General features: G+C 41.0%; 1 protein-coding gene across 3 annotated transcripts in view; it reads right to left on the bottom strand.

Annotated features, from left to right (window-relative positions):
• NRIP1 (nuclear receptor interacting protein 1) overlaps nt 1-27,228 on the bottom strand; it is a 97,776-nt gene extending 70,548 nt beyond the window's left edge. For 2 of the 3 annotated variants that reach the window (XM_084628456.1, XM_084628455.1), the window contains exon 1: nt 26,934-27,228. The gene's annotated coding sequence lies outside the window, so the exon portion shown is untranslated. Of the gene's footprint in view, nt 1-17,861; nt 17,893-26,933 lie in introns of those variants that run through there. The other variant, XM_084628458.1, reaches the window with a different exon arrangement.
• Between the last annotated feature and the right edge of the window lie 42 nt (nt 27,229-27,270).

Below are 27,270 nucleotides of genomic sequence, written 5' to 3'. Positions count from 1 at the left end.
AAAATGACTCAGTCATAGCTTTCAAACTTTCCTCTGCAAATGTAGAGAGTCTGCCAAAACAGGCAAAAGTTTTAATTTCACATTATTCAGTTTGCTTGACATTTTGAGTCAAAGTCAGAAATGACTAGTACACTGGCACAAATCAGACCTCTCCCCGCTTATGCCACTTTAGACTCCTATTTACACCCGCTCTGCTTACATGTAAAGGAGTCTAAGGTATAGACAAGTGTAAAATTAAAGTAGCACACAACCCTATATTTAGAAACCAACTAGAGAAAATGTCTTTGTTTCCTTAATTTAAACCCAGGGTTACCTGGTTCACTTCATATTCTTGGAAATTAGAAAAGAAAAATACCCTTTATTCTATTTTGCATCTAATGAAGAAAATTCCTGGAGTGTACTGTCTAACATATGGTCTCATCTAGTCTTATCTACCCCTTAGGAAAGGCTTCAGCCACTTTTCCTTGGCATCTAATCCAGAGTATCATGGAGTGCACTGTTAGGAAGACACCGATATTTTTGCTTAAATATTCCTTTTTGCTAATTTCAACCCAGTTCCTCTGGTTCTATTCCCCTGTACTCTACTAAGTAACTTCTGACCCTGCATGTTGTTAGCATGTGAAGCTGTCAAATCATGAACTCTGCATAAAGAGGAAATTTGTTCCTGTGGTCAAGATACTTGACTGGGACTCTGGAGATCTGGGTTCAATTCACAGTGTTGCCACTGGACCATGGGCAAATCACTTAATAGCTCTGTGCCTCAGTTTCACATCTGTATAATAGGAATACCACTACTACACACTACTAACACCACTAATACCACTACTACACCCTCCTCTTTTGCCTTTCTTGTTTGTTTGGACTATACACTCTTTAGAGCAGGGACTCTTTTCTACTATGAGTTTGTACAGCACATACTCAGACCCGCTGACAGGGTGGAGCAAAGGGGGAAAAAACTGCCCAGGGGCTGGGCAGTTTAAAAGGGCCCAGGGCCCCCAGCCACTGTTGGTGGTGACTGGGAGCCCTGGGCCCTTTTAAACCGCCCAGGCAGGCTGCAGGGCTCCTAGGCACACGTGGGGTAGCAACCACTCACGGCCCCACGGGCTGGTGCGATTGGCCAACGCAGTCAGTCCCAGAAGTGATGAATTTGTCACTTCTGCCACGGGACCCGCATCCCATAAGGGATGGCCCTGGGGCTCAGAATTGCTGTCGGCGGGCCTGAAACTACTATAATACTAAATAATAATTTAAAATAGGAAGTGTATTGTTAAATTTAAAGAAAAAGGAGTGTTCCATTTTCCTCAGATATATAAATCTGTGTATCCCTCGTTATTACAGTGTGTCCCCGGCCCTCATTTATTCAATATTGCATCCCAAATTGAGAGGGATACCGGTCTGTTTCAGAGATCAAAATGAAGTGAGTCTTTCCAGGATTCATCATCTCTTCCCCCCGCACACACACACACACACGTACGTATACACACAGAAGTGCTCCAATATGTTCTGAAGTCTCTCCCTTAGATTGTCTTCTGGAACTAGCTCAAATCCCATGCTGCAGATTTTTTTTACTGTGTCTGTTGACACCATTCATGAAAGCAAGGAAGAAATGAAGTCAGTCAGCCTCAAATTTTTCCAAAGTGTTCATATCCAACTATTTTACATTAAAATAGATGCCAAATCCAGCAAGGAAAGAAAGTCAACCATGTGCACAAGACCCAAGCAGTACATGCTGGCTGAGACCCATATCTTCCTACTGTATTCATGCCATTACACGATTGCTGTCACAGAAGGCACCATTCTGTATATATAGCTACCTTGCGCACACGCACACACACAAAAAGAGGTATTGTTAAAGCAGATTTTAGAAACAGGAGAAATTGTGAACATATCTGTCTATACCCATAAGCTAGTAGGTCTAAGGCTAGGTTAACCAGTCTTGACAACAGCCCTGCAACAGAACAAACATACCGTAGGCTTTAGGATATTAAGGATCTAAAGCTGGTGCCAGTTTTCTCCCTAGTGAATATACTTCAACCTACGATGCTTTGACCAGTGTTGAAAAATGTTTAAAATTGATATAGCTCAAAAAGGTGGCAGTTTTAAACATCAAAGCCTGTCTGTATATAATCTTTAAACACACACCTCAATTTATCACAAAAAGGTGCTGTACTTAAAAGCCTGTGGTGAGTACATATGAATCAGAAGAGAAATTGTTGCTGCATACATTCATTTTACACTGCTTTTATAGAAGCAGAGTTGTGTTAGTATTGTACATCTTATTAAAAGAGACTACTCAGTGATGGCACAAATAAGCTTCATTTGATCCACTCCATAATGACAGTGGCATACAACTAGCTAGAATGTTCAATTTTGCTAACGTGTCTTAAGATGTATATAAAAGCGACAGATTCAGACGCTCTTATTCACACTGAATAATCTGTAAATTGTCCCACCTTGTAAGGTACTACTGAACTGAATATATATACACACTTATCTACATCACAAAAAATGGCAGAGGAGCAAATTATGTCTCGGGAGAACTTAGAACTGTCACTGGAGTGTAGACTGGAGTATCTGCAGCACACAAGGAAGCATGATTGTCCCAATTCAGTAAAGCGCCTAAGAACATGAGCAAGTCGAGTCCCTTTGATTTCAGGCAGAGGTTCCCAGGCAGATGATGCCAGCTTTTCACATCCTGGATGTGTAGTGTGTGTTCAGTGCAGCAGCTCCCCAGGCACTCAGCACAGAAAGCAGTGTTATGATTCACTCCTGCTTGTGGGAAAGGAGACAGAAGGGACACACTGAACCACTCTGTCTCCAAGTACACCCAACTTGAAAGAGCCATATTTTACCCCAAGGCATTACTTCTAACCTCATTACTCCACTACTAGGCAGGAACACCTGTCTATTTTATAATACACTGAAACAGTTCACCAAAACAATCTCTTGCTTTAATAAAACACTTGCTCTCACAGGAACATACTAAAACCAAAATACTACTTTTCTCCCACATTTATGTTCCTGTGACAGCAGTAATAAGTGCCCCTCAGTAGACCAGTTGTTTATGTTATTCCTTTTTATAAGTCAGCACCACCAAGACCAATGTGTTTCAGTAAATTAAAAAATACACAACGAATACTTCAAATTAAATACAGGGGATAGATGCTCAGCTGGTGTAAATCATGAAGCTCCACTGACTTCAAGGGTGTTATGCAGATTTACATCATTTGAAGATCCAGCTCTAGAAAATAGTGTAGTATACTGACTTATACTGAGGGAATGGACCTCACAGCTCACATGAATGGTCAAAGTCCTTAGTATCAGTCTAATACAGCAGTTCTCAAAACTGTGGGTTGGGACCCCAAAGTGGGACACCAGGGCTGGCATTAGACTTGCAGTGGCCTGGGGCCAAAGCCCGAGCCTCACCAGCCGAGGCCAAAGCCCAAGCCCCAGGGCTTCAGCCCTGCATGGCGGGGCTCAGTTACAGGCTCCCCACCTGGGGCAGAAGCCCTTGGGCTTCAGTTTTGGCCCCACCAGGCTTTGGAATCAGCCGCCCCCTCCCCCTGTGCAGGGTTTGAGTAGGCTCAGGCTTCAGTCCTCCCTCCTGGGGTCACGCAGTAATTTTTGTTGTCAGAAGGGGGTCACAGTGCAATGAAGTTTGAAAACCCCTGTTCTAACAGCATGAAAACACGTGCTGCCTTCTGGCAAGTTGCCTGCTGGTTGCTATGCTAGCCCCACAAAGCCATTACACAACTGCATTTAAAATTGTTCTTGATTTTTCACTTATTTTCCCTCCACCCTTTCCTTAATGCAAACCAAACACATAAGCAAATTCTGAAGAGTGAACAGCACATCTGGCAAATACAAGTGATTTTCAAAAACCTGCTGCCATACATATACATACATTCATACATACATGCCAAAAAAATAAATATCATAACCCTCTTATGAATGAGGTGAGCAGGGGAGAAAAAACCTGAAAATGACAGACATGACAATACAATGTTCTTCCCCATTTCGGTGCCTCACTTGGAAATAAAAAAAAAAAAAAAGCGCACCAGAATATGATGTAGGAATACTCTTGCATAAATAAGGACATAGACAGTGCCTTTATAGGTCAACTGAAGTCAATGAAGCGATGCTAATTTACACCCACCAAGAATCTGGCCCTTAGCTACATAAATTATAGTTTCATAGAAACTATATATTAGTAACTGACAAGATCTTTAGATAAAAAGGTGGGGAGGGAGGAACTAGCTTTATTTTAACAGATACACCAAGCTGTACATTCTGAAAAAATACTGTCCTGGAAAGTAAAGTATTTGTTTCTCAAGAATCTCTGAAGAACACAAAATTAATTTAATCCATCAAATTATGAAATGCCTTCAAACACAAACTCCTTTTGGCAGAATTGTTTCAAAAGTGCCAAGTAGTTTATCTATGCTAAATGACCTCTGTAATCCTGAAGAGGTCTATTCTTACTCGTTAGAAAACTATATGAAAACCATAAAAATAATATACCTTATACTCTATGAAGAGCAATGACAAACATCATGTTAAGTTTTTCTGAAGTTTCCACAAAGTCAGCTTTACTATCGCTACAGTTTCAAACATGGGATGAGGTGGCAGTATGCCCTAATTCTCCCTAATGAGCATGCATGTGGTCATTTGATAGAGGTTTTAAATATAGAATCTAAATTAGGATTTGAGAAAAAAATTGTTATGTGCTTGAATCTTCATCCCTGGGATACCAGGATAGCTGTCCAAGAACTGAAAAATTAATCCTCATCCATTAAAGCTGAGGGAGACAGTCAGTGCATTTCAAATTACCAGTCCCATCACCAGTAAAATATACCATCCCATTCCTTTCTCTTAGCTTCTCCCCACTCCATAAATTCATACTGGAACACAGCAACTACCATACAGTGGCACTTCTGCATTTTATGTCTCTTTTCTGAAACACTAACAAAGGCGCCTCTTGCTACAGTTCACCACAGCTTAATAGAGTTCACTAACTCCTCCACAGCATATTCTCTTTTAAGAAGAGGTGGGGGAGGGAGGTGCTTTTTTTCTCCTTGAAAGTTTCTCCTCAGTCTCGAACAGTTAGACACGCTACCCAAAGCGGGACGGGATCTCATGGCTGAATTAAGTCATGTGGGAGAAACAGAGGAGCTTGCAGCTCACATGTGCTAACTACTCTCCCACAGTCACAGAAAGGGCAGCAAAAAATGGACATTGATGACTTTCAAGCATCTTTTTAAGTCGGACAAAGGTGAATCCAGAGTCACAGTTTTTTCCCCACGTTCCTCTTCTCTGTCCTGCAGATCCACTTCCTCCCGCATGTTTCGAAACATTGCTTTAATAGCAAGAGGCAGAGAGAGAAATGCTTCTATTTGCATGATCATTGATTTCTGCCGAAGTGTTTCACCTGTATCAACCTTAAAACAGATTTCCTTAGTGGTAACTGTAATGATCAGAGAGTCCTGTTCTTCCTCCTCTAAAGGAAGCAGCACTGCTATTATGATGTTTTTCCACTTCCCAGGAAGCAAGAATGGTCTGAGGATATGAATTAGCCCCACCTACTTCCTTCTCATTCAGTACTGAAAGAAATTCAGGTTAACATTTGAAAAGAGGTTAATGTTTGGAGATACACAGGAGAACGGGGTAGGAGAAAAATGGGATAACACAAACTGCAGGTAAATCATACTTCCTTGCCATATTCCCCTCCCCCCGCTTTTCTAGAAAGGAAGTTTCTTTTGAAAAAGTAGCTGTGATGAGTCCTTCTTTAAGGATTTGATCTAAAGCCCACTAAAATTAACTTAAGTTTCCCACAAACTTTGATAGGAATTGGATCAGGCCCTGTAACAGAAATGGGCTTACTTTCTTGTAGCCTCTTGAAGCATTTTTCTGCCAAAACACCTCAGACAACAGCTGGTCCAGTTAGTATAACTGATAAACTAACAAGGATTAGCTCAAAATAGCAGCCCTAGAAGTGGCAATATTATGACTCAACTTCACCTTGCCAACAAATAACCTTTAGGAAGCAGACAGGCAAAAGTGTTTGTATGTTAAATTCACACAATCCTTAATCCAACAAGTAAGAGAGACTTAAGGCTCTGAATCGCTTTTTACAAGCACAGCAACAATTTCCTTTGATGTCCAAAAAAGAGTCATGTAGCTGAAATGCGAAGAGTTTCAGTGCTCTTGGTATCTAATTGTGATGCGCGCATGCCGATTTCTCCAGGAAAGTTAAGCCCCAAAGCAACAGTTTTCCCAAAGGCATATGAGGGGCAATTGAAGAAGCTTGGACTCACACAGCTATTTTAATGCTGAAGTTTACTCAGATAAAGGCAAAACACAGTCAGTGTTTGCATAGTCAAGGCCCTGAATATGTTGGCTGCAGTAGTGCACTCTTCCCATGTGAAACTTCAGTCTGCTAACCCAAAACATTGTCTCAATTATAAATCCTAAACAAACCACAGGGAGCATGAAGAGGATTAGGAATTCCGTCTTTTGTACCCCGTTAAAAATATGACCCTAAGCAGTCAGAAAATTGTCCACTATCTGAAACACTCATGTGCCTATTAAGAGTGACTCCATCTCAATAAGCAGTCCCTCATCCCATGAGGATGATTCAGTAGAGAAGGGTTGTGGTGAAAAATGGAGCCCCGAAGCTAGAGATTTGGGAAGACCCGGCAGATCTGAAAACTATCAGAATTGTGAATCATAGTTAAGGACATGATTCTGTCACACATTCCGTGACTTTACAGGATCTCCATGACATCTACTGGGCCAGTCCTGAGGCTGCCAGAGCAGTGGCCAGCCCTAGAGCAGCAGCCCGGCAGCCAGCCCTGTAGCTCACAGGAGCAACAGCTGGGGTTGGGTCAGCCTCCCTGGGGCTGGAGCAGCAGCAGTCAGCCCCAGCCACAGGAGCAGCAGCGGGGCTAGAACAGCTTCAAGCCCTGGCCACGCTATGTTTTTCATCCACACGCTCCCCAGGGTATTTTTAGTAAAAGTCAGGGACAGGTTGTGGGTTCCTGTGCATTTTTGTTATCGCCCATGACCTAGAATCTTGACCTTGCCCCAGGCATATGGGGAGAATACAGATAAGCACTTTAAGACTTACAAAGCATAAGCATAAATGCAATAGATAAGAGTCTAGCCTTTTTTTCCCCCCCATAAAGTTATTCAATTATTTTATGATTTAGAAGTCAGGATCAAAAGACATCCCTGTTTTTTGGGCCAAGTACCAGAGTAACACACCTGGTTCAGCCCCCTACCATTATTATAGCCTGAGACTAAGCTTTTTGGGTCATCATATATGTTAGCTCCTGCTCTATGGCTCAAGTTCAGTGTCAAAACAAACTAATCCATTGAAGTCTGAGAAAGCAAGAGTATGCCCCTTTGTGAAATGGTTAAGCCACGTCCTACATTTAGCAGATGGAACAGAAGGAGATGCAAGGACAAGGCCTTCATAAGGCTGCTTTGAAGAAGAGAGAAATGGTCATATCACATCTCTTGGCACTAAGGGTCCCTAGAAAGGTGGCTTCAAAAATGGAAACAGGGCTCTCCAAAATAACACCCTGTGAAATTACTTCATAGAAAGGTTTGAGAGCAAGAAAATAATGGCATCTGTGTTCAAGAGCTCCACCAAAAAGGTCATGACAAGCTTTCATTTTTGATATTTTACTCCAAGGATAACTTGAGTTCTAGAGACAACGGGCCTGATTCTCCAATGCCTCATACCTTGCGTTATCATTTTAACCTGTGCCTACTGAATGCAAAGGGACTGTAAAATGCTGCCATCCTGATTTGGTAATGTTTTTGAACTCACGCTGGTTGGGTGTAAATGACTACACAGGGTGCAAGACAGTGGAGAGTTAGGCCCAGAGTCCAAACTGAACAAATGGCTAAGGGGGAAGCCAGCATCCATCTCTGCAGTGGTTCCTGGAAAGTAATCAGTTTCCCCAGTGCCAAGAGGACTTCAAGCAATCTCTACTCATCCTTAGGGTGGCACTGATGAGCAAGTCCAAAAGACTAAGTGAAAGAACTATACTCTCAGCCCAACTATACTCTCAGCCCAGCAGAAGCAGCTGTTCTATCTCGGGGCCTCTCCTTCTGCCCCTCCACCCCCACGAACATGATACAGTTCTGTGGTGACCTAGAATCCTATTTTCGACATCTCCGACTCAAGGAATATTTCCAAAATACCTCTGAACAGCATACTAATCCACAGAGGTCTCCCTACCAACACTACAGAAAGAGGGATTCTAGGTGGACTCCTCCTGAAGGTCGAAACAGCAGCCTGGACTTCTACATAGAGTGCTTCCGCCGACGTGCACGGGCTGAAATTGTGGAAAAGCAGCATCACTTGCCCCATAACCTCAGCCATGCGGAACGCAATGCCATCCACAGCCTCAGAAACAACTCTGACATCATAATCAAAAAGGCTGACAAAGGAGGTGCTGTCGTCATCATGAATAGGTCGGAATATGAACAAGAGGCTGCTCGGCAGCTCTCCAACACGAGTTTCTACAAGCCATTACCCTATGATCCCACTGAGAGTTACCAAAAGCAACTACAGCATTTGCTCAAGAAACTTCCTGAGAAAGCACAAGATCAAATCCACACAGACGCACCCCTGGAACTCCGACCTGGGATATTCTATCTACTACCCAAGATCCATAAACCTGGAAATCCTGGGCGCCCCATCATCTCAGGCATTGGCACCCTGACAGCAGGATTGTCTGGCTATGTAGACTCCCTCCTCAGGCCCTACGCTACCAGCACTCCCAGCTACCTTCGAGACACCACTGACTTCCTGAGGAAACTTCAATCCATCGGTTATCTTCCTGATAACACCATCCTGGCCACTATGGATGTAGAAGCCCTCTACACCAACATTCCACACAAAGATGGACTACAAGCCGTCAAGAACACTATCCCCGATAATGTCACGGCTAACCTGGTGGCTGAACTTTGTACTTTGTCCTTACCCATAACTATTTCACATTTGGAGACAATGTATACCTTCAGATCAGCAGCACTGCTGTGGGTACCCGAATGGCCCCACAGTATGCAAACATTTTTATGGCTGATTTAGAACAACGCTTCCTCAGCTCTCGTCCCCTAAAGCCCCTACTCTACTTGCGCTATATTGATGGCATCTTCATCATCTGGACCCATGGAAAAGAAGCCCTTGAGGAATTCCACCATGATTTCAACAATTTCCATCCCACCACCAACCTCAGCCTGGTCCAGTCCACACAAGAGATCCACTTCCTAGACACTACAGTGCTAATAAACAATGGTCACATAAACACCACCCTATACCGGAAACCTACTGACCGCTATTCCTACCTGCATGCCTCCAGCTTTCACCCTGACCACACCACACGATCCATCGTCTACAGCCAAGCTCTGCGATACAACCGCATTTGCTCCAACCCCTCAGACAAAGACAAACACCTACAAGATCTCTGTCAAGCTTTCTTACAACTACAATACCCACCTGCAGAAGTAAAGAAACAGATTGATAGAGCCAGAAGAGTTCCCAGAAGTTACCTACTACAGGACAGGCCTAACAAAGAAAATAACAGAACGCCACTAGCCGTCACCTTCAGCCCCCAACGCATTATTAAGGATCTACAACCTATCCTAAAGGATGACCCAGCACTCTCACAAATCTTGGGAGACAGGCCAGTCCTTGCCTACAGACAGCCCCGAAACCTGAAGCAAATACTCACCAACAACCACATACCACACAACAGAAACACTAACCCAGGAACTTATCCTTGCAACAAAGCCCGTTGCCAACTGTGTCCACATATCTATTCAGGGGACACCATCACAGGGCCTAATAACATCAGCCACACTATCAGAGGCTCGTTCACCTGCACATCCACCAATGTGATATATGCCATCATGTGCCAGCAATGCCCCTCTGCCATGTACATTGGTCAAACTGGACAGTCTCTACGTAAAAGAATAAATGGACACAAATCAGATGTCAAGAATTATAACATTCATAAACCAGTCGGAGAACACTTCAATCTCTCTGGTCACGCAATCACAGACATGAAGGTCGCTATCTTAAAACAAAAAAACTTCAAATCCAGACTCCAGCGAGAAACTGCTGAATTGGAATTCATTTGCAAATTGGATACTATTAATTTAGGCTTAAATAGAGACTGGGAGTGGCTAAGTCATTATGCAAGGTAGCCTGTGTCCTCTTGTTTTTTCCTACCCAATCCCCCCCCAGATGTTCTGGTTTAACTTGGATTTAAACTTGGAGAGTGGTCAGTTTGGATGAGCTATTACCAGCAGGAGAGTGAGTTTGTGTGTGTATGGGGGTGGGGGGGATGTGAGAAAACCTGGATTTGTGCAGGAAATAGCCCAACTTGATTGTCATGCACATTGTGTAAAGAGTTGTCACTTTGGATGGGCTATCACCAGCAGGAGAGTGAATGTGTGTGTGGGGGGGGGGGGGGGAGGAGGGTGAGAAAACCTGGATTTGTGCTGGAAATGGCCCACCTGATGATCACTTTAGATAAGCTATTACCAGCAGGACAGTGGGGTGGGAGGAGGTATTGTTTCATATTCTCTGTGTATATATAAAGTCTGCTGCAGTTTCCACGGCATGCATCCGATGAAGTGAGCTGTAGCTCACGAAAGCTTATGCTCAAATAAATTGGTTAGTCTCTAAGGTGCCACAAGTACTCCTTTTCTTTTTGTGAATACAGACTAACACGGCTGTTACTCTGAAACCTGAAAGAACTGAGTGTATTTAAACCAAACAGACTAGAAAAGAAAGGGAAATAAGCCTAAGAAGCTGCCATTTTTCTTACTCTGACCAAGAAACAGAGGGTTGACTGAAAGAGAAAGGGAATTAAGTCACTAAATTATGTAACTTAACTGTTTTTATATTTTTCCTTGTCTTTTCTGCTTAGACTGAGAGGAAAAGACATAAAAAAAAAAAGAGATTATTTGATTACCAAAACCTGACATCCAAGCACCAGGAAAGGAGAGAAAGAGGAAGAGAGTGGGCTAACTAGACTATTTATACTAATTATGACTGGCTGTTTTTGAACTTCCTTCAGTACTGATAGGTGGAGACATAAGACACTAGCTTTAATGGAGAGTTCTTTGGAGGATGGGAGATGAAGACAACATACCACAAACACTGTGGAATGGAAATAAATTTCTTCAATAAAGCAAGCTTCAGCAAACACCCCGAGGTCAAATAAAACTATTATTTGCTTTTCCAAACATTACGTTCTCTAGCAGCTAAATAAAAATATTACAAAACCATTTTATGCAAAAAAAGTTTAACTTTAGCTTGACCTTCCATTTTAAGTAAACAAACCTTTCTAGCCAATAAGCTTGCCTCTGAACTCTGCAAGATGATAAGCAATACCTTAATTACATTTACATGACTTTGAAATTGTTCCAGACTGAAGTCAATTACTGCAAGGTCATAGAGTATGGAAAAAGTAAAATGAAGAGATACACACATGGGGCAGTTTACTCAAACAGGCTGTGGCAGTCTCTTCTCACCAATTATTTAGGGCCCATGATATCAACAAGCGCCTGCCTTTTCATCAATTACATGTAAGGAACAACGTTTTAAAAAGCTGAACTGTATAACACCATATTTCCAATTTTTAGATCGGATTCAAAAAGGGAGACACTGGACAATTAAAATTGCTTTTAATGCGTAACGACCAATGTAAGCAAGATGAATATTTTATAACGTTCTAATTGAGAGCACAGAGAATATTAAGAGCAAGATGATGTTGGTTGCCAAATGTGCTGTGATTGTTACCAACACCACATCACTATTTTCAGTTATATGAAATGGGAATGTTTTGCACTGATTTATTTCGTAATGTAGGCAGTAGGAAAAGGCACTGTATTACCTTCATGCCATTGTAGCTCATGGATCACATAAGTGGTGTTAGGTTTAGGAGTGAAATCCTATCAGAGGGAGTTTTACTATTGACTTTAATGGGGCCCAATATGTCACCCCTGAGGTTGAAGGAGAGAAAATATCCAGCACAGCCGTTGTCATTAAAATCTTTACTATTTTACCTAATTCAATTTACTACAGTATTTGTGCTATTACTTACTATAGGAAATACCAAAATTACATACAAACAGCATCGTAAAGATTGTAACAGTGACCACTTAGTATGAACAGAGTATGTTATTCTGTGGACCAGCAGAAGACTGATACCAAGTCCATCCCATTCCCAATCATATTTGCACTGAATAATGTGTTAGGTGTGATCAATAGCAATAAAATTACCTGAAATGTAGCACAATTACAATTTTTGTCTTTTATAAAAGCATTTTAAATTTTACAAAATGTGAGAATATAAAAATCTCAAGTATTGCATTTGAGATCTAGCAACCGCACATCAATTCCCTGAAGCTGACAATGGTTTTTAGTAATAAATTAGATGTCTCCATACAGCTTTAGTTTACTAGCCAAGCACTTTTACACAACTCTCAAGCCAACCTTCTGCAATTTAAGAATGATTTAGTACAAGTGAAGCAATGAGTATTATAAAATTTATGCTTGTTCACCTTCTCTCTCCCCACAGAGAAGGGCAAGATGCTTTTTCCATGTAAATATGTATGAGATCCAAATAATTTCAATAGATATTCCACGGAGAACAAGATGCTGAATACACCCATTTCAGCTCCATGTTACTGAATTAACTGCAAGATAATGATGCTGTCTTACCCCTCTTAAAAAAAGACAGTGAAAATATCTCCATGTTTTTCCAACCAAAAGTCAAAGGAAAGAATTTCTCCCTCAAAAAAAAATGAAGGGGGTACCACAAATTCAGTTAAGATGAGGACACCTTGTATGTGATAAAGCAAAACTCATTTTACATATCAGTTATAAATGCCCCAAAGATACTCTGAACACAGTTCCACAAGATTAATAGAGATTGGTATGTATCAGTAATATTTTATTCACCCCCTTTCCCCCCACCTGAACGACAGTAAGAAAATTATACTAGTTTGTGGGATGCTAGAAACTAAAATTTTAGGAAATGGACTAATTTTGTAACAGATAGAGTCAGAGCATTAATGGATGTATACTGTGATTTAGTTTCCCTTTTTTGTACAGCCATAACTACCATAGCTGGAATTGAGGGAATGGAACCAGTTAAAAACTCAAAACTTTAAGCATTCATTTACTTTAAGCCAGGGTAGTCTTAATCAAACAGAGAAAGATATTTCATTGTATTATTTCCCTTTAAGAAATTATTAAAGCTACCAACAAGTTACCGTGACTCTCATTCATAGTCAATGATTTAATGTGGGGTGCTTATTTGTATAAAGCATGCTTTACATTGGTTTTGAAGCTACCCACATCTCATATCTTACAGCATAACCTGATCTCTGCGTGACTTTAAAGAAGGATAACCACTTTTCACTATGTATGAACTCTGAACATCAAAAATACTTTTATTGCCTCAACAATTTAATAGTTTTATATCAATAGTGATGTTACTTTCCTGACTTCAGAAAGTCATAAAGATGACAAGAAACAATCAGACTTATTGTACCATTCATTTTATTTTAGGCTCGTAAGCAGACTTATGACACAGTTGGGAAAGCGATCCACAGGAGCAGGCAATGTAATAGCAAAAAAAGAAGAAAAAAAAAAAACGACAACACACACATGCTATCTATCTATATTCTGGTCAAGTAACAAAGTGGAGAGGTTTAGGGGAGTATTATGAAGTTAAGTGTGAAGTCAGAGACATTTTTAAATGTAGAGAACCTCCTTACATTCAGCTTAATTTGTGTCTGAAAGATTATTACTGAGACAATTAACCACTGGACAAATACATTTTTTAAAAAAAAAGTGATGGTTGTGAAGAAAAATCATGCACCACATGTCGAAACAAAGTAACTCATATAAAAGATTTTATACGATGAACAAGCATTACAGCTCAAGGTTTAAAATAAAATTTAAAAACAAATGTGCCCACACCCTGACCTATTTCAATTCAAGACACCTGCTTCAGAATCTCTGCAGTTTTTTTCTTGTTCTATAGTCAATGTTTATAACACTATAATAGCAGTTATACCTATTACAAAACACTTTACAGTTAAAACAAAGAACCACCAAGAAAGTACAATATTCAGCAACTGACATTTACTGCACTGGCCTTGGACTTCTAATCTTTACCAGACAGGCACACAATTCAATCCATCAGCTCATAAAGGTGTGCTTTCTTAACCTCTAAAACAGATGGGATTGGCTAGAAATGTCTGGCATGTCAAACTGCTAATCACTGTTGCCCTTTGCACAAAATAACCCACTTAAATTGAGGCATGGTTGCACTGTAACCGACATTAGTCTGTGGGAAACCCATTTAACTGTCACATACTCCTGCCACTCCTGCTCTCCCTTAATTAAGCCTAATGCCTTATGCTTTGACCTTTTGTTCTAGCCTATTAACCCTATCCAGTACAAGTTCACATATGTTAAACTAAAAACTTTGCTGTAAAATATTAAATGCCAAGCTACTGAAAGCATAAGGGTCATTTTTCTTAACCCGAAGGTTATAGACATCATATTATCAAATTCATTTAGCAGGCAAAATGGAAAATGGCAGTGATGTAAGGGTTAAATCCTAGAAGGTACTGCATAACCACTAACTAAAAACACTAACCCGCATTCACAGAAAAATACAGTTTCTTTTTCTTCTGTAATGAAGTATAGTATGCTCCCTAGAACAAAAAAGTGTCACTAAATCACTTTAAAATAAAAAATACTGCAATGTTTGCTCTCGCCCTCCATCCTTCCTCAAACTGCCCATTCTACGCATTTTTTTTTAAACTGCATAATCCACTCTGATGGTAAATTATTGTATGGATGATCACTGAAGCCTGTAAAACAAATCACTATTTTATTTTTAAGATGTCAATTTCTCCTCACTGACGGCAAATGTTCTGTCCGTCCTTGCTCACATTGGGTAATACTTTCCTCCTTCAATGGCCTCAGTGATATCTGTTGTACTACTTGCAGAGTAAGATACTACTCACCCCAACTGGTAGACTCTAGCCTTAAATGATTCACTTGCAATATCTTTAAGGTAGGGATTCTCAACCTTTTCCATGTCACATTCCTTGATGGTCTGTTGTGGGAAAGAGGATTGAGATGTATCTGGGGCTCACCCCTCTTTCAGCAATAGGGGAATAGACACCTTTCTTACTTAGTAGCATAACTTGTAGCCCACAGGTTGAGAGCTCTTGCTTTAAGGAATAAATCTGTTCTGGTATGCAGGATGATTGGTACTTCCCTACCACACGCAAATTACTTTTGCTTAAGAACTCAGAAGATCTTCTGGGAATTGCCCTAATGATCTAGAACTCTGATATCCAAAAAACCAATTCCAACGACAAGAACAAATGTCTGATTCTAATGCAAGAGGTAGTTTCAGGGCAGAATACAGCACAACCGTTTGTAACAACTTGTAATGCAAGCTTGTGCATTGAAATAGGCTGAATACAAAAACCATCCATAACAAGACTGTTTGTACCACAATACAGAATATGGTCACCAACTCAAAATTTGTATTGGTCTGCATGGGCAGAGAAAAAGCAATTTTAAACATATCAGGATATATGCTGTGCATAAACAGGTAATAAATATTCCCTCAAGTTTATCAAATAGCTACCTTTTTTTGACAAGTTGATATACTTAATGCACAACATTTATTTACAATTCAGACTTTTAGAACCCATGAAGGAAATATATTTTTGTGCTGCACAACCAACCACTTTCTTAAAAAAAAGAAAAGATAAGCACAGCTCTTTGAACAAAACCTTCAACCCACTTGTGATATATTCAAATACTCATTTCCACAAAAGCCACAGTTCTATTAAGCACAATACAGCATAAGGAACATCTGCTGTTGACAATAGTAATTCATAAATTTAAAGTGGCCACTTAAACCCATGTATTTTAATAGTAAATTTTATAACTCGGTGGTTCTGAGATCAGCAAAAGTCATAACTAACTTTTCAACAACCTTGTGTTGCCAAGATTACCAAGAAATACGAGAGCAAGTCAAGAGATCATCCTCTACACTCTTCTGAGTGGTTAAATGTAACAAACTAAAGAATCATGGACTGAGACCAGGTCCACACCAAAGAAGTCAGGTCAACCCAGCTATGTCTCTCAGAGGTGTGAAAAATCCACACTCCTGGGTGACAGTTAATCCAAACTAACCCCTGGTATAGACAGCGCTAGGTCTACCAAAGCATTCTTCTTAATCAAGCTATCACCACTCAGGCAGGTGGATTAACTAGTAACAGAAGAACCCCTCCTGTCGCTGTAGCGAGTGTCTACACTGAAGTGCTACAGCAGCAGTATTCTAAGCGAAGATATATCCTGACTGATAGCTACTGCAAAAATCAAAGATACTGAATGGATTCTGAAACTCAAGTATCTAAAGTTTAACAACATGATGCAGATTTTCTGGCGATTATCCTTGAATATACTGTGTAGGTGCAGATGTTCTCAAACTGTAGTGCATCCACTACTGGTAGTATGTGGGCTGCAGTCAGGTGGTACATGGATTGGTTTATCAGAATAAGAATCTATTATAACCACACTGATTACAATTATGAAGTTGATAAGCCAGGTACTTTTGAGTTTTCAGTGTGGTCTTAAAATCCGAGTACAGCTCTGTTACTGCTTCTTTTTTGTTTGTTGGTTTGACATTGACATTGTCCTTTCCAAGTAAACACTCCTAAGAGTTTCAGAGTAGCAGCCGTGTTAGTCTGTATTCGCAAAAAGAAAAGGAGGACTTGTGGCACCTTAGAGACTAACCAATTTATTAGAGCATAAGCTTTCGTGAGCTACAGCTCACTTCCTCAGATGCATATCATGGAAACTGCAGCAGGCTTTATATATACACAGAGAATATGAAACAATACCTATTCCCACCCCACTGTCCTGATATAAAACAAACAGACTACCCTGCAACCACTCCCTGCCCAATCATTTCATTTTTCTTCATGCTCATTAATGGCCTTATTCTGCAAATACTGCTACTGAATTCAATACTCAAGTGGTTAAAGTTATTCACATGCTTAAGTGTTTTCAGCATTGGGCCATAAAGCAGGCAATCTTTGGAGAAGACTAAAGGGATGATTCCAATATACCAAAGGGAAACAGGATTTGAGAAATGGAGACAAAGTTAGCATATATCGACAAACTGATAGTGGCATTAAATGTCTGCAAACCATTTGCAATAAGTAGGATAATATTCATTAACCATTTTAAAATACCAGTCACTTCCCATATAAGCTCACCTGTCTCGTATTACATATATTATGGGTTGAGCTCATTTTATAGGAGGTTAAAAAAAAATCATTTTTAAATTTGTATTTTATTTCCCCTCTCAGTCTTATAATGTGAGAAAACAGGATCCCTCCCTATCCAAGAATGACCTCCCAAACAAGTCTGGAAGATCTTAGGGCCCACTAGCCAGTTCCACACCAAAAAAATGCAACATCCAAAATGTATTATTTCTGCCTCTTGGGTATACATTGTATAAAAACTTCTCCATTTCTTGCTTTGGCGAGTTTTAACTTCAAAAAATAGATAGAATTATACAGGACATTTTAAGATTAAAAGTATATGGTAGAGAGTCAGCCAACGGACACTTTTTTTTTTTAATTAAATAATGATACTGTCAAGATAAAAAGAAAAGGAGGACTTGCGGCACCTTAGAGACTAACAAATTTATTTGAGCATAAGCTTTCGTGAACTACACCTCACTTCATCGGATGTCAAAGATAGTTAACCCAAAGAAAAGATTTACCTTCAGAATGTTCCAACCCGGAAAGCCTATCCTTCAGGAGCCCAAGGGTACATTAGTTCTCCTGAACAATTCCATGCTCGATCTGAAGACAAAAAAAACCACACACACACACACGAGTATCTGCACAACAGTCTATCACAGCACCCAGGGATTGGTTTACTGTTAGGAAAGTTAACACGCTTCACTGAGTGTGTTAGATTTACACGTAATGCATGGTTTATGTCAGCAAAATAAACATAACTTTGAACTCCAGAAAGTAAGACCTCCCAGACAGGACCATTTTTGAAGTAAATACAGAAAAATGTATTACCCCACTACCCAGACAGTGTTTCTTCAACATAAAAACTATAATATCTATGTAAAACAGTGAACTTTGGATTCAGAGACAATAGCTCTTTGATTTTTTTTTTAAACTTGGACTTGCTATACTAGGATTATGACTTAACACTTATTTCATATGCACAAATAACCAGGGGTCATGTTTTCTAAAAGTGCCCTTATTAAAATGAATATAGCAACAAGGAAAATATCAGTCCATAGCAGAACCTTTTACTTTATATAACGTATTGCATGTCCCAAAACATTCTAAAGACCAGGCAAAAAACCACCACACACAAAAGACTTTTAGTTTGGAGAAATTTGTTGACTTAACACAAATCCACGGGCATGAAAAGCTGTGAGATCACGATCCACCTCAAGCACTTTTGTAACTACTTCCCTCACTACCATTCCTTAAATGGACACATGATAAGACCCTCAAGTTTAGAGGTGGACCAAACCAGGTTTGGGGTTTTTTAATAAAGAACTTCTATAGTGCTTGTCACTAGAGCAACTAAGAATTTTGATTAAAAAGTGATACACATTATAGGTAATTTTAAATCTGCTGCTCCCACAACTATCACTACCAACATGCCTTAATAGACCAAAAGGGCTCTGTGTGCATCTTCTGTTTTAATCAATTTTAACTACTACTCTGAGATTACCTTTAAAAGCCATAGGAACTGGTTATCACCTACACCTTCAATGCACCCTGAAGCGAACAAGTAGCTAGTGTAGAAACCAGAGTATCTGTGCTGTGTGTACACAGTAGTTCCTTCTATTGCAGTGACACCCAGCTGTAATGTCCACCAACAGAAGCATGCTTCCAGATGAACTTCCAAGGAATTCTAAAGATGGCTGTAACAGTGCTATCTAACCAGGAGCAATAAAGTTGCAGATAGATGCCACAAGGGTCATCGACCAAGAGAAGAGCAGTCAAAGCATCCAGCTACAAATAAACTGGATGCCCTCTGGACCACTACCACCCAAATCCATAGGGAATGATGGATCTATTAGGACCACCATACTGTAAATCTTTTGGGCAAAAGCAGGTAATATTTTTCCATGCTTCTCCAAATAAACAAAAAGTTATTTGGCCTCGCTAAACAGAAGAGAGTCTCCATTTTTTGTTTTAATTAGGAAGAGAGATTAGGCTATCATTGGAGTCACAATAAAAAAATTAATAAGTAAATGGTGGGTTTAGCCTATGCTGCCAAAAAGCATTAAAAAACAGGGGTTCTGAGTCTTTTTCACTTCATTTTAACTTAAAAGTGCAAGGAGGACAGACAAGTGAGTACAAATTTGATCAAATACTAATTCTTATTAATGTAGTCACAGTAACAACATCCACCTTTCTCACAGACTATTATGACTCACAAATTGAGGAAAGGGAGTAAGACAGGAGGCGGAAGCAATGCTTCTTTAGAGGACGTTTGTCTTTTGAGACCATCTTAGCGCTCAGCAAGGTGTTTTCTTGAATAGTTTTTTTTCTTTATTGTAAATCTGAGCAGTCTTCTTCTGTATTGCCATCACCATCACATCAAAAGTTTCTTGTATACCAAAATAAAACAAAACTAGCAAAAGAAGCTAAGCTTTCTATGTAACTGCAAACCGTTTTGATGCCGTAACATACTGCTGGCTTCAAGAAAAGCCAGTGGCTAAGGATTGTGCTGTATTTTTTTCAAGGATGTACAAGATGCTTCAAGTTTACAAAAGTTTAGAGAGAAGAGCACAAGCAATTCCATTTTGATACTTCTGGAAAGATGGAAGAAATTCCTACACTTGCCAAAATTCTGTTAAAAGCTTTAGGAAGAACAACTCCTTGAATTGGAAGATGGGTTGTGTATAGTTTCTGCAGGAATACTAAGTTTGACAGTTTTAAAATTACAGGCGGTCGAAAAGAAAAAATGAAAGATCTGAATATGGCAACCACTTGGGAGAACACAGATAGAAATGCATTTCTATCTCTGTGAGAATCGGAGCCCACTTCATCCACAAAAGAAGTTCATTTCAATTATTTCTTCAGCTCTGAAATTAAAAAGGGTAGTAGCCACAAACCTTAACATAGACATTGAAAAACAGACAATACGGAACATTAGTACCAATCAGTTGTCAAAGGAAACTGAAGTACTATGTGCTTCCTATGGGCCAGACACTTTTACACAAAAATCCAATAAGATATTTTGTGGAACCTTCCAAATCTTCCCTTATTTGTTTCATGTAATCCTTGCCAAAAAACCAAACAAATACACACACCCCCACACACAAAGCAAAGCACTTGCTTATAAAATGCATTTATCTCACTTAATTTCACTCCTGCTCAAACTAGATATGTTTAAGGAAAACTAGGCTACAGTACTTCACACAAGGAAAGATTGTGTGTGTGCGCGCGCGTGTTCAGGAAGATCAACTTCAAAGAACTGATCTCCGACAGAAGACAGGCATTCTTCCAAACAGGCGGCAGCTTCTGGCTTTATTCTGATTATGTCTAGAACAAAAACTTTCCTTTTTCCTCTGTTGTAGACACAGACACATTTAGAAATAAAATATACATATAAAAATTGAGAACATGTTGTCTTTCTCAAGGTCACACTAATTAAATAACACCCTCCTTATAAAAGAAATAGGTTGGAATGTAAATTGTTGCTGGGACCTAACGGAAGACAAGGTTTCTTTCTTTCTTTGGCCAGAGGCAAGACAGAACCTCTTTCTCCTTCCTAGTTTGCCATGTTTACAAATCCTTAGCTTGCATCCTACTTCCTTAACCCGGAAGCCTAGATGCCTGGTACCCAAAAGAGGGGCAACAAAACACCAAATCATATCATTCTCTCAAATTTCCTGGAATCCAAGTACCATAGTTCTGTCCACATTTCTGTGGGGATTCCCATAAATAAATACATCTCTACCAACGACATTCCTTTGAAATTTCAGTTGCTATATTCAGTTTCCTCCTGTAGCAAGGACCTTCTTACATATGAGAATATAAGGAAGGACTATTTCCTTCTCACATATAACGCAGACTCCCCATCTCAAGATGTTCTTCTCAAATTCAGTATTTTCAAACAGAACAAAATGTCCTTCAACAACAAATAAACTAAGGGAATATCAAGTAATCATTAAATGTGCGTTACGTACAATAAAAAAGTTTCTGAAACTAAGTCTTAATTTGGCCTTAAATTTTTGGTTTTTAAAACCAAAAGCTTCATATTACCCTAAATATTTCATACACTGGCCTCAAACTTTGTGTTTGTTTTTCCCTTCTTGATTAAAGTTTTCCTATCTGTTTAGTTATTCTGGTTGGTTTATATTCTATCCCTCCTGTTCAAATTTCACACTATACCTGTTCTCTTAGAAACTAGTAGAGGTAATTTTTCCACTCATCTATAACTCCCTATTAAAACCACAGTCATTAATGATTAATTTATATTTAGACACTTGGTCTCAGGATTGTAAAATATTAGTGGTTGATAGGGTTACAACCTGGCCCAGTACCTCTCTGTATTATCAGTCAGTTGCAAGTGGCCTCTCGCATGCTTCTAGGTCAACTGGAGCTGGCCAAAGTCTGATCAACATTCCCAGCTTTGGGTCTGTAAGGCACAGCCCCAGGCTCACAGCTGATCTGATGCCCTTCCTTGAAACATGGAACTCCACAGTCCAGCCATCCTAGACTCCAAAACCAGTGTCTCACAGCTCTCAAGCCCCCCAGTTGCTTACACACACTCCCCCAGAGCTCCACTCAGGCTAGGGCTTTCAGGGCTTCTACTCTAACTCATTTGGGAACAATGTGGGAGGACAGCATGGAACACAGGCTTAGCAAAAGGACTATCTTAACCACCATAACTTCACTGTTAAAGCACTTGAGATTTACAGATTTTTGAAAACAATCAAAGGTCCTGAGCTGCACTTTCCCCATGTCTGGTCTCGCCCCTTCTGTGAGGCAGAGGTCTATGAGCATTTCAGCATCTCTTGCCCTCTATCTAATATGTCCTTATTACACATGGCAATGGTCAGCCCACCTGGACAGAGCAGTACTCTGCTTTTAAAGTCTCTTGTCTCCTTATGTGTGCAACTGGAATACTTCAGCCTCCCCAGCCAGCTGTAGAAAAATAACTGTTCCATAGGGGTAGGTCAGTAGTTCAAAGTCAACAGCCTCAGAGCGTAATCCTGATGACTTCCCAGTGATAGTCCTTCAGTGAGGAGTCAAGCACCTACAGAAGAACACCCATACTGTTCAGACTAATGGTTCATTTAGCCCAGTATCTTGTCTTCTAATAATAGCCAAAGCCAAGTGCTTCAGAGGGAATGGACAGAACAGACAACCATCAAATAGTCCATCCCCCGTCATCCACTCCCTGCTTCTGCAGTCAGAGGCTAGGGTCACCCAGAGAATGGGGCTGCATCCCTGACCATCTTGGCTAATAAACAGCCACTGATGGACCTGTCCTCCACGAACTTACCTAATTCTTTTTTGAACCCAGTTATAATATTGGCCTTCACATCTCCTGGCAACGAGTTCAACAGGTTGACTGTATGTCGTATGACAAAGTACCTTCTTTTCTTTGTTTTAATCCTGATGCCTATTAATTTCCTTGGATGAACCAAGGTTCTTGTATTATGTGAAGAGGTAAAGAACACTTCCTTATTTACTGTCTTTACACCAGTCATGATTTTATAGACCTCTATCATATTCCCCCTTACCGGTCTCTTTTCTGAGCTGAAAAGCCCCAGTCTTTTTAATCTGTCCTCAAATGGAAGTAGTTCTATACCCCCTAATCATTTTTGTTGCCTTTCTCCATACTTTCCCCACCAACACTTCCAATATATTTTATTTGAGATTGGAGCGACCACAACTGCATGTTTCCTGGGCAGGGCTACTATGCAGTTCCATAGGCTTGCTTGGGGAAAAATTTAGACATATGTTCATATACATATGAATACAAATGGAGCTCAAACTATGAAGATTCCACAACCTCCCTATGAAATTTATTCTAGTGCATAACCACTCTGGCAGTTAGACAGCTTTTTCTAATGTCCAACATAAACCATCCTTGCCGCAATTGAAGACCTTTGCTTCTTCTCCTACCCTCAGAGGTTAAGGAGAACAGTTTTTCCTCCCTCTTTCTTGTAACAGTTTTCAAGTACATAAAAGGTTATGTCCCCTCTCGGTCTTCTCTTGTCCAGAAGAAACAAACCCTTTTTTTTCCTCCAATCTTCTCTCATAGGACACGTTTTCTAGACCTTTAATCATTTGTGTTACTATTCTCTGGACTTTCTTCAATTTGTCCACATCCTTCCTAAAATGTGGCACTCAAAACTGGACACAATACTCCAGCTGAGGCCTCATCAGCACAGAGTAGAGCAGAAGAATTACTTCCCGTGTCTTGCTTACAACATTCCTGCTAATACATCCGAGAATTATGTTTGCTTTTTTTGCAACAGTGTTACGCTATTGACTCTCAGGTAGCTTGTGATCCACTGTAACCCCCAGATCCCTTTCTGCAGTGCTCCTTCCTAGGTAGTCATTTCCCATTTTGTATGCGTGCAACTGACTGTTCCTTCTTAAGTGGAGTACTTTGCATTTGTTCTTATTGAATTTCGTCCTATTTACACCAGATCATTTCTCCAGTTCATTTTGAAGTTTAATCCGATCCTCCAAAGATTTTCAACCCCTCCCAGTTTCGTATGCTCTACAAACTTTATACGTGTACTCTCTCTGCCATTATCTAAATCACTGATGAAGGTATTTAACAGAACCAGATGCAGAACGGATTCCTGCGGGACCCCACTCAGTATGCCCTTCCAGCATGACTGTGAACCACTGGTAACTACTCTCTGGGGATGATTTTCCAACCAAGCTATGCACCCACCTTTCAGTTGCTCCATTTAGGTTGTTTATGAGAAGGTCACGCAAGACAGTATTAATGTTGGCCTGGTATTAAAATTTCTAGAAGCCTTCTTTTGTCAGACTACATTACTTATGCAAAAAGAGAACAAATTTTCTCTGCAAGGACAATATGATAAGCCATTATCTAGCAGGCATGTGTCTTTGTTTTAACAGATCCCATATTAAGCAGAAACTAAAGGGAAATAAGATCAGTATTTCTGTTCACTCAGGTTTGAACTCTGATGACCTTTAGTAAACCTCTCTTGTTTTAAATCAATTTTTGCCTTGGTGTCATTTGAAGAATGATAGATACAACATATAACAGTCAACATTTAAATAAGTCATTCAAGCTAACTAAATGAAGACACTCATCACCAATACTTCTTTACCTAGTACTGTTTTTAGTACCATAATAAATCAAATCTGTTTCTCTCCAAATGTTGATTTTTTTTTAAAAAAGTCACCTTCAACCAAAAAAGAAAAAAACCCACAGAAATTTCCCTCTGAAAACATTGTATGTGTCATAATTATACGTAACCCTTCAGACAACTAGAAAAGTAATTCGCCTGGGTTTGCCAGTTTAATTATATTGTGCATTTGACTTCACTTTGTATTTAGTGCACTCATGCTCTAAAACAACATGTACCAGGGGATCTCGCCCTCATTAGATAATGATAATAATAAAGGATTGCAGGCCAGTCCAAGAGAAAGGCAGGAGTTCCCATTCACTATTGAATGCCTGTTCACTGTTTATCTCTTGCACAACCAAAACTTGCACATAAGTATGTGTGCTGAACTTATAGTCAAGCGCTCCTGTCAGTTAAATGTCAATTTCAATTCTGTCTCTCAGGCTGTACAAGAGAATGCTGAGAAGTTAACAAGAAGTTTGAGAGCACAGCAATGGGCCAGACAGCGAACTCTTGTATTTGCTTTGAATTTAGGTGTCCTGCATGAGAGCTCACTGCGTGAGATGTCAACTCTAGTTCTGGCAAATTTGCAGTTTTAATAAGTTTGTAAAATTCACTTTACAGCAAGTTTTCCCTTGAATGCCATTAAATCAGATGATTAACCACAAAACATTCTCACCTCTGACAACTTTTGTTTGTGAGATGGCTTACTGATGTGTCACATTCCAGTCTCTAGTCCAACAACCATTTAAGACAGCAATTGACTGGAGCACATTTTAAAAAAAAGTGGGCTTTGTGTCATAAATTCAAGGACAGATCACTCCCTTTTCAGAAGTGACTGCATTTTTCCTTACCAAGTTCTGTGTGCTGTATTACAATTCTTTGCGAACAAACTCAATAAATGTATATATCTGATAGAATTTAACTGAGTCATGGCAGTATAAATTAACTGGCCAGTGTGTCATCAACTGAATACAGCACCCAAATACCCACAAAATATTCCCAGAATCAAACAATTCAAATAGAACTTTCTTTTGAAGAAGGTATCTTGCCACAAGAAGAGTGAAAGGAGTAATAAGTAGAACGAGTTAACTGCATACCAGCTGCCCTAACGCTGAATCATTCCCTAAGTCAGAAACTCCACAGTTCTTAGAACATCATCTCCATGTGTCGAGGATTTCCAGTACCACCCTGGTGCTTTCAGTTAAAAAAGAATAATAATAATAATAATAATGCATACCACCACACTCAAGGGAGACAAAGAGTACCCCACACAGCCACACAACATAGTACAGGTTTCAGAGTAGCAGCCCTGTTAGTCTGTATTTGCAAAAAGAAAAGGAGGACTTGTGGCACCTTAGAAACTAACACATTTATTTGAGCATAAGCTTTCGTGAGCTACGAAAGCTTATGCTCAAATAAATATGTCAGTCTCTAAGGTGCCACAAGTCCTCCTTTTCTTTTTGCAACATAGTATAGTGCACATCAGGGAAGTCTGATTGTCTAATTTATTATCTAATTTATTTGTCTAATTTATTATCCTATGACCCAAAAGTACATTTCTGTACGTTTCAGTTTTGTTACTATTTGAGAGAAGTAAGGAAAACCCTCAATCACTATAATTTTGTAGGGGACAAAAGGCAACCTTGAAGGGCTTTGGGGACACCAAATATGTGACAAGTCCTGAAATACAAACCTTCAGCTTAAAAAGCAAAGAGATGCCCCCAGGGGCTGCACGTTATGGAAGGTAAATGGTGAGAAGGCAGCTTTTTGCGCCGGGGGTGGGAGAAGAGTTGTGTATCATACACAGCAGATGGGGTCGGTGGGGAGGGGCGGCGGGAATTCCTAACCCACAGTAAACTGTGGGCGCCTTTGGAAGGGGCGGGGAGAGGGAAATGAACAACAAGAGGGGCAAGCAGAAGGAAGCATGGCCTTGCCTACTGCCGTGCAAGCAGCAAGAGGCGGCGATGGAGGGAGGGAGGGAGGGGGGAGAGACAGCGGGGTTGGGGGACCTGGTCTAACGCTTCTAGATCCCAGGGCTTGTTTCCCCGCCCCGCAGCCACGGGTTGCTGCTGGACGTGCAGCCCCCGCGCACGGAGTTCGCGCTGCCGGAGCCCTGCACCCTGGCAGAGGCCGGAGGGGGGAGGGAGGTTGCAGGAAAAAGCGGGGCGGCGGCGGCCACAAACTTTGCCACGCTCCCAGCTACGCCCAAAGCCGCAATTTTGGGCCAAACTTTTCGCTTTCCTCACCCGCCCGAGGCTTGGGCAGGCAGCTAGAAAGGGGGGTGGGGGGGGGGGAAGGAAGGTGTCACCGGAAACAATCCCTCCCCGCCCAGCCAGCAGCAGCGCCCGCTCCGCGGCCACCCCGGCATTGTTCCCAGCCGCCTCCCTCCCCGCGCGGCGGGGCCACCCCCAGCCCCGGGCCAGCCCCCCCCCCTCCCCGCGGGCCGGTGCCGACACTCACCCCTGCCGCCAGCCCGGCGCCCCTCCGGCCCGCAGGCGCCTTGCGCGTCCCTCTGGCGCCCGCGGAGCCGCGTTCGCTGGGGCCGGGCTCCGGGGAGCGTTTCCAGGGCAGAGGGCTGCTGGGTGGGGGCCGGGGGCGAGCCTCCTCCCTGGGCTGCACGGCAAGCGGGGCAGCCTCCCCTGCCAGGCAGCGCGCATCCACACACACAGCTCGCTGCCCGCCCTCCGCCCTGGCTCGCTCTGCTGCAATGGCTGGGAGGCTGACTTTCATCCTCCCCTCCCTCTCCACCCAGCTGAGCGCAGCCCAGTCCCTCCCCTCTCCATGCCGCTCAGCTCCT

Source organism: Lepidochelys olivacea (genome assembly GCF_965140295.1).
Source record: "Lepidochelys olivacea isolate rLepOli2 genome assembly, chromosome: 1".
Lineage (NCBI taxonomy): Eukaryota > Metazoa > Chordata > Testudines > Cheloniidae > Lepidochelys > Lepidochelys olivacea.
This window is presented reverse-complemented; position numbering and strand designations above follow the sequence as displayed.